This window comes from Spea bombifrons, chromosome 2, assembly GCF_027358695.1.
Source record: "Spea bombifrons isolate aSpeBom1 chromosome 2, aSpeBom1.2.pri, whole genome shotgun sequence".
Lineage (NCBI taxonomy): Eukaryota > Metazoa > Chordata > Amphibia > Anura > Pelobatidae > Spea > Spea bombifrons.
The window spans coordinates 50,965,725-50,979,891 of NC_071088.1; positions in this window are offsets into that span (position 1 = coordinate 50,965,725).

A 14,167-nucleotide genomic window follows, 5' to 3' on the forward strand; every position below is an offset into this window, starting at 1 on the left:
GCTCCTGAATCTAAGACAAGACCAACGACTGATTAAGGTTTGAGTCTTTACAGCAGGAGAAACGGGCGAGTAGACGGGGGCCGAATGGGGCCGATCTGTCGGCAGGTTCCATGATTCTATAATATTAGATTTAAAAGAGCAAAATGCGCTATGCGTTGCTTTGAGACCCTTTGTATCATATTTGTTCAACATTGTGGCTTCACAGAGTCACCTGTTAACCGCTACAATGTAGCAAAATAATGAAAGCATAATTCTGTATATTATGCTGTATGATGTAGCAAAAGGAAAAAAGAATGCATGCAATTTGTGACGTGTATATGTTCTGTTACACACACACACACACACACTTTTTACGTAAAAAGTCTATAAGGGGAGGCCAAGGAACGGTTGGAGCCTCTCGAAAAAAACAAGACTCCCCCTGAAAATGTTTGATTGGCTGAAATAGTTTTTAATGGAGTCATCACGGCGTTAACTGCCACGCTTCATAATTTTAAATAGTCTTCAGTTAGCTAAAACATCAATTTCAATTTTAAGTAAGTCACTTAAAGCCCGGCTTAATCTTGCTGAAATGGATTTTTGTTAAAAAAAAAACCTCCAAAAGGTAAAAAGTAAGATTTCATAAATAAATGGATATTTCGGTTCTGTTTCATTTCTAGCTTCCAAAGTCGCGCAGAATACACAGACTTTGGTGCAAAGTTTCAATGTTGATTTTATCACCGTGGCAACCATTGACCTGGTTCTTCTGCTTAGACCATTCCTATGGTTGAGATGGTGATAGAACTGATAGAACATTCCATTGGTTCCAACGTTCCAAATGTAGCTGTTGCTCTCAGTACGTTGATATTGCCCTTGATCAAATTAAACTGACCCGTTATCTTAGAACATTAACTGATAATTGCTAAATATCATACGTTATTTGTGGGAAATAATAATATTTTTAAATAAACAGCATGAACTATACTAAATGTTAACAGAATTTTATTGACACGTTAAATTGGAAGTTCAGTTTACAGATAACATGAAAATCCTCTGGTGGAGGTCAGTGTAGGATGATGGTCTTGGACTCCATGGTGTAGCCAGCGAGACAAACAGGCAGATGATGCAATAATAGGCGTGGCTGAATCAAGTGGGCGGGGCCTAAATCATTTCAGTTCCAACCACAAATGAGACAAGTCGTTGGCAAAGCAGGCTCAGGAGGGCCAACCACATATCCATACATGCGTGGTAGAGCAGCTTGTCAGCGTAACTACCAACATGTCAAGATCATGTCACAGGTGCAATCTCACCTCTCAAAGTCCCTCAAATAAATATAAAATATATTTTCTCCATTTGAGTTTTTCCTCATATTACTATGGCATTTAATTCCACCATCTAAGCGTGCCGACCCTGGCATATGTTGTGTACAGTCACCTACATAGACCTCATGTTCAATCTACATGTATGTACAAACACATGTATGGGATACATTTATAAAGGCCTTTTAAGAAAATTTTGTTTCTGTTCCTTTCTTTTTTTAACTTGATTTGTTAGATATTGGGACATACTGGGGAAAATGTTTTATGTAAATACAAAAAGGAGCACATGGGAGAAGACGATACCTGAGTCTAAGTAGCAATAGGTAACATCTATAATGCTGGAAGTGAAAAGTTATCCTAGGATGAGTGATGTTATTAAGGTGAGGGTATTAAACATGCATGGGATAGACATACGGCTCCTGAATCTAAGACAAGACCAACGACTGATTAAGGTTTGAGTCTTTACAGCAGGAGAAACGGGCGAGTAGACGGGGGCCGAATGGGGCCGATCTGTCGGCAGGTTCCATGATTCTATAATATTAGATTTAAAAGAGCAAAATGCGCTATGCGTTGCTTTGAGACCCTTTGTATCATATTTGTTCAACATTGTGGCTTCACAGAGTCACCTGTTAACCGCTACAATGTAGCAAAATAATGAAAGCATAATTCTGTATATTATGCTGTATGATGTAGCAAAAGGAAAAAAGAATGCATGCAATTTGTGACGTGTATATGTTCTGTTACACACACACACACACACACTTTTTACGTAAAAAGTCTATAAGGGGAGGCCAAGGAACGGTTGGAGCCTCTCGAAAAAAACAAGACTCCCCCTGAAAATGTTTGATTGGCTGAAATAGTTTTTAATGGAGTCATCACGGCGTTAACTGCCACGCTTCATAATTTTAAATAGTCTTCAGTTAGCTAAAACATCAATTTCAATTTTAAGTAAGTCACTTAAAGCCCGGCTTAATCTTGCTGAAATGGATTTTTGTTAAAAAAAAAAACCTCCAAAAGGTAAAAAGTAAGATTTCATAAATAAATGGATATTTCGGTTCTGTTTCATTTCTAGCTTCCAAAGTCGCGCAGAATACACAGAAAACAAAATGATTCCTTTTTGGTGCAAAGTTTCAATGTTGATCTTATCACCGTGGCAACCATTGACTTGGTTCTTCTGCTTAGACCATTCCTATGGTTGCTATGGTGATAGAACTGATAGAACATTCCATTGGTTCCAACGTTCCAAACGTAGCAGTTGCTCTCAGTACGTTGATCAAATTAAAATGACCCGTTATGGTCTGTCTCTGGAACACGGTGTGGTTTGTGCGTTCGATTGCGAACATAATCTCTAGGTAGAGGTCGGCTTCATTTGCCTTACGTCCTCCACTACGTTTTCCTAATCCAACAAGTAATAAAAGCATCGTGAAGGTGCAGAGGCACCCCACGATTATCAGAAGAGTATCTAACATCTTCTCACTCGCCTGCTCTGCTGAGCAATGAGAAGTGACTGAGTTTCACCTGCTTTATATAACCTCCTATGATGACATCACAGAGGCTGATGATGCAATAGTGGGCGTGGCTGCATCAAGTGGGTGGGGTCTAAATCATTTCAGTTCCAACCACAAATGAGACAAGTCCCTTAAAGCCTGGCTTAATCTTACAGAAATGGATTTTTGTTTAATAAAAAAAACCCCAAAAGGTAAAAAGTAATATTTCATCAATGGATATTTCGGTTCCGTTTGATTTCTGGCTTGAAAAGTCGCGCAGAATACACGGAAAACAAAATGATTCCTTTTTGGTGCAAAGTTTCAATGTTGATCTTATCACCATGGCAACCATTGACCTGGTTCTTCTGCTTAGACCATTCCTATGGTTGCTATGGTGATAGACCTGATAGAACATTCCATTGGTTCCAACGTTCCAAATGTAGCTGTTGCTCTCAGTACGTTGATATTGCCCTTGATCAAATTAAACTGACCCGTTATCTTAGAACATTAACTGATAATTGCTAAATATCATACGTTATTTGTGGGAAATAATAATATTTTTAAATAAACAGCATGAACTATACTAAATGTTAACAGAATTTTATTGACACGTTAAATTGGAAGTTCAGTTTACAGATAACATGAAAATCCTCTGGTGGAGGTCAGTGTAGGATGATGGTCTTGGACTCCATGGTGTAGCCAGCGAGACAAACAGGCAGATGATGCAATAATAGGCGTGGCTGAATCAAGTGGGCGGGGCCTAAATCATTTCAGTTCCAACCACAAATGAGACAAGTCGTTGGCAAAGCAGGCTCAGGAGGGCCAACCACATATCCATACATGCGTGGTAGAGCAGCTTGTCAGCGTAACTACCAACATGTCAAGATCATGTCACAGGTGCAATCTCACCTCTCAAAGTCCCTCAAATAAATATAAAATATATTTTCTCCATGTGAGTTTTTCCTCATATTACTATGGCATTTAATTCCACCATCTAAGCGTGCCGACCCTGGCATATGTTGTGTACAGTCACCTACATAGACCTCATGTTCAATCTACATGTATGTACAAACACATGTATGGGATACATTTATAAAGGCCTTTTAAGAAAATTTTGTTTCTGTTCCTTTCTTTTTTTAACTTGATTTGTTAGATATTGGGACATACTGGGGAAAATGTTTTATGTAAATACAAAAAGGAGCACATGGGAGAAGACGATACCTGAGTCTAAGTAGCAATAGGTAATATCTATAATGCTGGAAGTGAAAAGTTATCCTAGGATGAGTGATGTTATTAAGGTGAGGGTATTAAACATGCATGGGATAGACATACGGCTCCTGAATCTAAGACAAGACCAACGACTGATTAAGGTTTGAGTCTTTACAGCAGGAGAAACGGGCGAGTAGACGGGGGCCGAATGGGGCCGATCTGTCGGCAGGTTCCATGATTCTATAATATTAGATTTAAAAGAGCAAAATGCGCTATGCGTTGCTTTGAGACCCTTTGTATCATATTTGTTCAACATTGTGGCTTCACAGAGTCACCTGTTAACCGCTACAATGTAGCAAAATAATGAAAGCATAATTCTGTATATTATGCTGTATGATGTAGCAAAAGGAAAAAAGAATGCATGCAATTTGTGACGTGTATATGTTCTGTTACACACACACACACACACACTTTTTACGTAAAAAGTCTATAAGGGGAGGCCAAGGAACGGTTGGAGCCTCTCGAAAAAAACAAGACTCCCCCTGAAAATGTTTGATTGGCTGAAATAGTTTTTAATGGAGTCATCACGGCGTTAACTGCCACGCTTCATAATTTTAAATAGTCTTCAGTTAGCTAAAACATCAATTTCAATTTTAAGTAAGTCACTTAAAGCCCGGCTTAATCTTGCTGAAATGGATTTTTGTTAAAAAAAAAACCTCCAAAAGGTAAAAAGTAAGATTTCATAAATAAATGGATATTTCGGTTCTGTTTCATTTCTAGCTTCCAAAGTCGCGCAGAATACACAGACTTTGGTGCAAAGTTTCAATGTTGATCTTATCACCGTGGCAACCATTGACCTGGTTCTTCTGCTTAGACCATTCCTATGGTTGAGATGGTGATAGAACTGATAGAACATTCCATTGGTTCCAACGTTCCAAATGTAGCTGTTGCTCTCAGTACGTTGATATTGCCCTTGATCAAATTAAACTGACCCGTTATCTTAGAACATTAACTGATAATTGCTAAATATCATACGTTATTTGTGGGAAATAATAATATTTTTAAATAAACAGCATGAACTATACTAAATGTTAACAGAATTTTATTGACACGTTAAATTGGAAGTTCAGTTTACAGATAACATGAAAATCCTCTGGTGGAGGTCAGTGTAGGATGATGGTCTTGGACTCCATGGTGTAGCCAGCGAGACAAACAGGCAGATGATGCAATAATAGGCGTGGCTGAATCAAGTGGGCGGGGCCTAAATCATTTCAGTTCCAACCACAAATGAGACAAGTCGTTGGCAAAGCAGGCTCAGGAGGGCCAACCACATATCCATACATGCGTGGTAGAGCAGCTTGTCAGCGTAACTACCAACATGTCAAGATCATGTCACAGGTGCAATCTCACCTCTCAAAGTCCCTCAAATAAATATAAAATATATTTTCTCCATTTGAGTTTTTCCTCATATTACTATGGCATTTAATTCCACCATCTAAGCGTGCCGACCCTGGCATATGTTGTGTACAGTCACCTACATAGACCTCATGTTCAATCTACATGTATGTACAAACACATGTATGGGATACATTTATAAAGGCCTTTTAAGAAAATTTTGTTTCTGTTCCTTTCTTTTTTTAACTTGATTTGTTAGATATTGGGACATACTGGGGAAAATGTTTTATGTAAATACAAAAAGGAGCACATGGGAGAAGACGATACCTGAGTCTAAGTAGCAATAGGTAACATCTATAATGCTGGAAGTGAAAAGTTATCCTAGGATGAGTGATGTTATTAAGGTGAGGGTATTAAACATGCATGGGATAGACATACGGCTCCTGAATCTAAGACAAGACCAACGACTGATTAAGGTTTGAGTCTTTACAGCAGGAGAAACGGGCGAGTAGACGGGGGCCGAATGGGGCCGATCTGTCGGCAGGTTCCATGATTCTATAATATTAGATTTAAAAGAGCAAAATGCGCTATGCGTTGCTTTGAGACCCTTTGTATCATATTTGTTCAACATTGTGGCTTCACAGAGTCACCTGTTAACCGCTACAATGTAGCAAAATAATGAAAGCATAATTCTGTATATTATGCTGTATGATGTAGCAAAAGGAAAAAAGAATGCATGCAATTTGTGACGTGTATATGTTCTGTTACACACACACACACACACTTTTTACGTAAAAAGTCTATAAGGGGAGGCCAAGGAACGGTTGGAGCCTCTCGAAAAAAAACAGACTCCCCCTGAAAATGTTTGATTGGCTGAAATAGTTTTTAATGGAGTCATCACGGCGTTAACTGCCACGCTTCATAATTTTAAATAGTCTTCAGTTAGCTAAAACATCAATTTCAATTTTAAGTAAGTCACTTAAAGCCCGGCTTAATCTTGCTGAAATGGATTTTTGTTAAAAAAAAAAACCTCCAAAAGGTAAAAAGTAAGATTTCATAAATAAATGGATATTTCGGTTCTGTTTAATTTCTAGCTTCCAAAGTCGCGCAGAATACACAGAAAACAAAATGATTCCTTTTTGGTGCAAAGTTTCAATGTTGATCTTATCACCGTGGCAACCATTGACTTGGTTCTTCTGCTTAGACCATTCCTATGGTTGCTATGGTGATAGAACTGATAGAACATTCCATTGGTTCCAACGTTCCAAACGTAGCAGTTGCTCTCAGTACGTTGATCAAATTAAACTGACCCGTTATGGTCTGTATCTGGAACACGGTGTGGTTTGTGCGTTCGATTGCGAACATAATCTCTAGGTAGAGGTCGGCTTCATTTGCCTTACGTCCTCCACTACGTTTTCCTAATCCAACAAGTAATAAAAGCATCGTGAAGGTGCAGAGGCACCCCACGATTATCAGAAGAGTATCTAACATCTTCTCACTCGCCTGCTCTGCTGAGCAATGAGAAGTGACTGAGTTTCACCTGCTTTATATAACCTCCTATGATGACATCACAGAGGCTGATGATGCAATAGTGGGCGTGGCTGCATCAAGTGGGTGGGGTCTAAATCATTTCAGTTCCAACCACAAATGAGACAAGTCCCTTAAAGCCTGGCTTAATCTTACAGAAATGGATTTTTGTTTAATAAAAAAAACCCCAAAAGGTAAAAAGTAATATTTCATCAATGGATATTTCGGTTCCGTTTGATTTCTGGCTTGAAAAGTCGCGCAGAATACACGGAAAACAAAATGATTCCTTTTTGGTGCAAAGTTTCAATGTTGATCTTATCACCATGGCAACCATTGACCTGGTTCTTCTGCTTAGACCATTCCTATGGTTGCTATGGTGATAGACCTGATAGAACATTCCATTGGTTCCAACGTTCCAAATGTAGCTGTTGCTCTCAGTACGTTGATATTGCCCTTGATCAAATTAAACTGACCCGTTATCTTAGAACATTAACTGATAATTGCTAAATATCATACGTTATTTGTGGGAAATAATAATATTTTTAAATAAACAGCATGAACTATACTAAATGTTAACAGAATTTTATTGACACGTTAAATTGGAAGTTCAGTTTACAGATAACATGAAAATCCTCTGGTGGAGGTCAGTGTAGGATGATGGTCTTGGACTCCATGGTGTAGCCAGCGAGACAAACAGGCAGATGATGCAATAATAGGCGTGGCTGAATCAAGTGGGCGGGGCCTAAATCATTTCAGTTCCAACCACAAATGAGACAAGTCGTTGGCAAAGCAGGCTCAGGAGGGCCAACCACATATCCATACATGCGTGGTAGAGCAGCTTGTCAGCGTAACTACCAACATGTCAAGATCATGTCACAGGTGCAATCTCACCTCTCAAAGTCCCTCAAATAAATATAAAATATATTTTCTCCATGTGAGTTTTTCCTCATATTACTATGGCATTTAATTCCACCATCTAAGCGTGCCGACCCTGGCATATGTTGTGTACAGTCACCTACATAGACCTCATGTTCAATCTACATGTATGTACAAACACATGTATGGGATACATTTATAAAGGCCTTTTAAGAAAATTTTGTTTCTGTTCCTTTCTTTTTTTAACTTGATTTGTTAGATATTGGGACATACTGGGGAAAATGTTTTATGTAAATACAAAAAGGAGCACATGGGAGAAGACGATACCTGAGTCTAAGTAGCAATAGGTAATATCTATAATGCTGGAAGTGAAAAGTTATCCTAGGATGAGTGATGTTATTAAGGTGAGGGTATTAAACATGCATGGGATAGACATACGGCTCCTGAATCTAAGACAAGACCAACGACTGATTAAGGTTTGAGTCTTTACAGCAGGAGAAACGGGCGAGTAGACGGGGGCCGAATGGGGCCGATCTGTCGGCAGGTTCCATGATTCTATAATATTAGATTTAAAAGAGCAAAATGCGCTATGCGTTGCTTTGAGACCCTTTGTATCATATTTGTTCAACATTGTGGCTTCACAGAGTCACCTGTTAACCGCTACAATGTAGCAAAATAATGAAAGCATAATTCTGTATATTATGCTGTATGATGTAGCAAAAGGAAAAAAGAATGCATGCAATTTGTGACGTGTATATGTTCTGTTACACACACACACACACACACTTTTTACGTAAAAAGTCTATAAGGGGAGGCCAAGGAACGGTTGGAGCCTCTCGAAAAAAACAAGACTCCCCCTGAAAATGTTTGATTGGCTGAAATAGTTTTTAATGGAGTCATCACGGCGTTAACTGCCACGCTTCATAATTTTAAATAGTCTTCAGTTAGCTAAAACATCAATTTCAATTTTAAGTAAGTCACTTAAAGCCCGGCTTAATCTTGCTGAAATGGATTTTTGTTAAAAAAAAAACCTCCAAAAGGTAAAAAGTAAGATTTCATAAATAAATGGATATTTCGGTTCTGTTTCATTTCTAGCTTCCAAAGTCGCGCAGAATACACAGACTTTGGTGCAAAGTTTCAATGTTGATCTTATCACCGTGGCAACCATTGACCTGGTTCTTCTGCTTAGACCATTCCTATGGTTGAGATGGTGATAGAACTGATAGAACATTCCATTGGTTCCAACGTTCCAAATGTAGCTGTTGCTCTCAGTACGTTGATATTGCCCTTGATCAAATTAAACTGACCCGTTATCTTAGAACATTAACTGATAATTGCTAAATATCATACGTTATTTGTGGGAAATAATAATATTTTTAAATAAACAGCATGAACTATACTAAATGTTAACAGAATTTTATTGACACGTTAAATTGGAAGTTCAGTTTACAGATAACATGAAAATCCTCTGGTGGAGGTCAGTGTAGGATGATGGTCTTGGACTCCATGGTGTAGCCAGCGAGACAAACAGGCAGATGATGCAATAATAGGCGTGGCTGAATCAAGTGGGCGGGGCCTAAATCATTTCAGTTCCAACCACAAATGAGACAAGTCGTTGGCAAAGCAGGCTCAGGAGGGCCAACCACATATCCATACATGCGTGGTAGAGCAGCTTGTCAGCGTAACTACCAACATGTCAAGATCATGTCACAGGTGCAATCTCACCTCTCAAAGTCCCTCAAATAAATATAAAATATATTTTCTCCATGTGAGTTTTTCCTCATATTACTATGGCATTTAATTCCACCATCTAAGCGTGCCGACCCTGGCATATGTTGTGTACAGTCACCTACATAGACCTCATGTTCAATCTACATGTATGTACAAACACATGTATGGGATACATTTATAAAGGCCTTTTAAGAAAATTTTGTTTCTGTTCCTTTCTTTTTTTAACTTGATTTGTTAGATATTGGGACATACTGGGGAAAATGTTTTATGTAAATACAAAAAGGAGCACATGGGAGAAGACGATACCTGAGTCTAAGTAGCAATAGGTAACATCTATAATGCTGGAAGTGAAAAGTTATCCTAGGATGAGTGATGTTATTAAGGTGAGGGTATTAAACATGCATGGGATAGACATACGGCTCCTGAATCTAAGACAAGACCAACGACTGATTAAGGTTTGAGTCTTTACAGCAGGAGAAACGGGCGAGTAGACGGGGGCCGAATGGGGCCGATCTGTCGGCAGGTTCCATGATTCTATAATATTAGATTTAAAAGAGCAAAATGCGCTATGCGTTGCTTTGAGACCCTTTGTATCATATTTGTTCAACATTGTGGCTTCACAGAGTCACCTGTTAACCGCTACAATGTAGCAAAATAATGAAAGCATAATTCTGTATATTATGCTGTATGATGTAGCAAAAGGAAAAAAGAATGCATGCAATTTGTGACGTGTATATGTTCTGTTACACACACACACACACACACTTTTTACGTAAAAAGTCTATAAGGGGAGGCCAAGGAACGGTTGGAGCCTCTCGAAAAAAACAAGACTCCCCCTGAAAATGTTTGATTGGCTGAAATAGTTTTTAATGGAGTCATCACGGCGTTAACTGCCACGCTTCATAATTTTAAATAGTCTTCAGTTAGCTAAAACATCAATTTCAATTTTAAGTAAGTCACTTAAAGCCCGGCTTAATCTTGCTGAAATGGATTTTTGTTAAAAAAAAAACCTCCAAAAGGTAAAAAGTAAGATTTCATAAATAAATGGATATTTCGGTTCTGTTTCATTTCTAGCTTCCAAAGTCGCGCAGAATACACAGACTTTGGTGCAAAGTTTCAATGTTGATCTTATCACCGTGGCAACCATTGACCTGGTTCTTCTGCTTAGACCATTCCTATGGTTGAGATGGTGATAGAACTGATAGAACATTCCATTGGTTCCAACGTTCCAAATGTAGCTGTTGCTCTCAGTACGTTGATATTGCCCTTGATCAAATTAAACTGACCCGTTATCTTAGAACATTAACTGATAATTGCTAAATATCATACGTTATTTGTGGGAAATAATAATATTTTTAAATAAACAGCATGAACTATACTAAATGTTAACAGAATTTTATTGACACGTTAAATTGGAAGTTCAGTTTACAGATAACATGAAAATCCTCTGGTGGAGGTCAGTGTAGGATGATGGTCTTGGACTCCATGGTGTAGCCAGCGAGACAAACAGGCAGATGATGCAATAATAGGCGTGGCTGAATCAAGTGGGCGGGGCCTAAATCATTTCAGTTCCAACCACAAATGAGACAAGTCGTTGGCAAAGCAGGCTCAGGAGGGCCAACCACATATCCATACATGCGTGGTAGAGCAGCTTGTCAGCGTAACTACCAACATGTCAAGATCATGTCACAGGTGCAATCTCACCTCTCAAAGTCCCTCAAATAAATATAAAATATATTTTCTCCATTTGAGTTTTTCCTCATATTACTATGGCATTTAATTCCACCATCTAAGCGTGCCGACCCTGGCATATGTTGTGTACAGTCACCTACATAGACCTCATGTTCAATCTACATGTATGTACAAACACATGTATGGGATACATTTATAAAGGCCTTTTAAGAAAATTTTGTTTCTGTTCCTTTCTTTTTTTAACTTGATTTGTTAGATATTGGGACATACTGGGGAAAATGTTTTATGTAAATACAAAAAGGAGCACATGGGAGAAGACGATACCTGAGTCTAAGTAGCAATAGGTAACATCTATAATGCTGGAAGTGAAAAGTTATCCTAGGATGAGTGATGTTATTAAGGTGAGGGTATTAAACATGCATGGGATAGACATACGGCTCCTGAATCTAAGACAAGACCAACGACTGATTAAGGTTTGAGTCTTTACAGCAGGAGAAACGGGCGAGTAGACGGGGGCCGAATGGGGACGATCTGTCGGCAGGTTCCATGATTCTATAATATTAGATTTAAAAGAGCAAAATGCGCTATGCGTTGCTTTGAGACCCTTTGTATCATATTTGTTCAACATTGTGGCTTCACAGAGTCACCTGTTAACCGCTACAATGTAGCAAAATAATGAAAGCATAATTCTGTATATTATGCTGTATGATGTAGCAAAAGGAAAAAAGAATGCATGCAATTTGTGACGTGTATATGTTCTGTTACACACACACACACACACACACACTTTTTACGTAAAAAGTCTATAAGGGGAGGCCAAGGAACGGTTGGAGCCTCTCGAAAAAAACAAGACTCCCCCTGAAAATGTTTGATTGGCTGAAATAGTTTTTAATGGAGTCATCACGGCGTTAACTGCCACGCTTCATAATTTTAAATAGTCTTCAGTTAGCTAAAACATCAATTTCAATTTTAAGTAAGTCACTTAAAGCCCGGCTTAATCTTGCTGAAATGGATTTTTGTTAAAAAAAAAACCTCCAAAAGGTAAAAAGTAAGATTTCATAAATAAATGGATATTTCGGTTCTGTTTCATTTCTAGCTTCCAAAGTCGCGCAGAATACACAGAAAACAAAATGATTCCTTTTTGGTGCAAAGTTTCAATGTTGATCTTATCACCGTGGCAACCATTGACTTGGTTCTTCTGCTTAGACCATTCCTATGGTTGCTATGGTGATAGAACTGATAGAACATTCCATTGGTTCCAACGTTCCAAACGTAGCAGTTGCTCTCAGTACGTTGATCAAATTAAACTGACCCGTTATGGTCTGTCTCTGGAACATGGTGTGGTTTGTGCGTTCGATTGCGAACATAATCTCTAGGTAGAGGTCGGCTTCATTTGCCTTACGTCCTCCACTACGTTTTCCTAATCCAACAAGTAATAAAAGCATCGTGAAGGTGCAGAGGCACCCCACGATTATCAGAAGAGTATCTAACATCTTCTCACTCGCCTGCTCTGCTGAGCAATGAGAAGTGACTGAGTTTCACCTGCTTTATATAACCTCCTATGATGACATCACAGAGGCTGATGATGCAATAGTGGGCGTGGCTGCATCAAGTGGGTGGGGTCTAAATCATTTCAGTTCCAACCACAAATGAGACAAGTCCCTTAAAGCCTGGCTTAATCTTACAGAAATGGATTTTTGTTTAATAAAAAAAACCCCAAAAGGTAAAAAGTAATATTTCATCAATGGATATTTCGGTTCCGTTTGATTTCTGGCTTGAAAAGTCGCGCAGAATACACGGAAAACAAAATGATTCCTTTTTGGTGCAAAGTTTCAATGTTGATCTTATCACCATGGCAACCATTGACCTGGTTCTTCTGCTTAGACCATTCCTATGGTTGCTATGGTGATAGACCTGATAGAACATTCCATTGGTTCCAACGTTCCAAATGTAGCTGTTGCTCTCAGTACGTTGATATTGCCCTTGATCAAATTAAACTGACCCGTTATCTTAGAACATTAACTGATAATTGCTAAATATCATACGTTATTTGTGGGAAATAATAATATTTTTAAATAAACAGCATGAACTATACTAAATGTTAACAGAATTTTATTGACACGTTAAATTGGAAGTTCAGTTTACAGATAACATGAAAATCCTCTGGTGGAGGTCAGTGTAGGATGATGGTCTTGGACTCCATGGTGTAGCCAGCGAGACAAACAGGCAGATGATGCAATAATAGGCGTGGCTGAATCAAGTGGGCGGGGCCTAAATCATTTCAGTTCCAACCACAAATGAGACAAGTCGTTGGCAAAGCAGGCTCAGGAGGGCCAACCACATATCCATACATGCGTGGTAGAGCAGCTTGTCAGCGTAACTACCAACATGTCAAGATCATGTCACAGGTGCAATCTCACCTCTCAAAGTCCCTCAAATAAATATAAAATATATTTTCTCCATGTGAGTTTTTCCTCATATTACTATGGCATTTAATTCCACCATCTAAGCGTGCCGACCCTGGCATATGTTGTGTACAGTCACCTACATAGACCTCATGTTCAATCTACATGTATGTACAAACACATGTATGGGATACATTTATAAAGGCCTTTTAAGAAAATTTTGTTTCTGTTCCTTTCTTTTTTTAACTTGATTTGTTAGATATTGGGACATACTGGGGAAAATGTTTTATGTAAATACAAAAAGGAGCACATGGGAGAAGACGATACCTGAGTCTAAGTAGCAATAGGTAATATCTATAATGCTGGAAGTGAAAAGTTATCCTAGGATGAGTGATGTTATTAAGGTGAGGGTATTAAACATGCATGGGATAGACATACGGCTCCTGAATCTAAGACAAGACCAACGACTGATTAAGGTTTGAGTCTTTACAGCAGGAGAAACGGGCGAGTAGACGGGGGCCGAATGGGGCCGATCTGTCGGCAGGTTCCA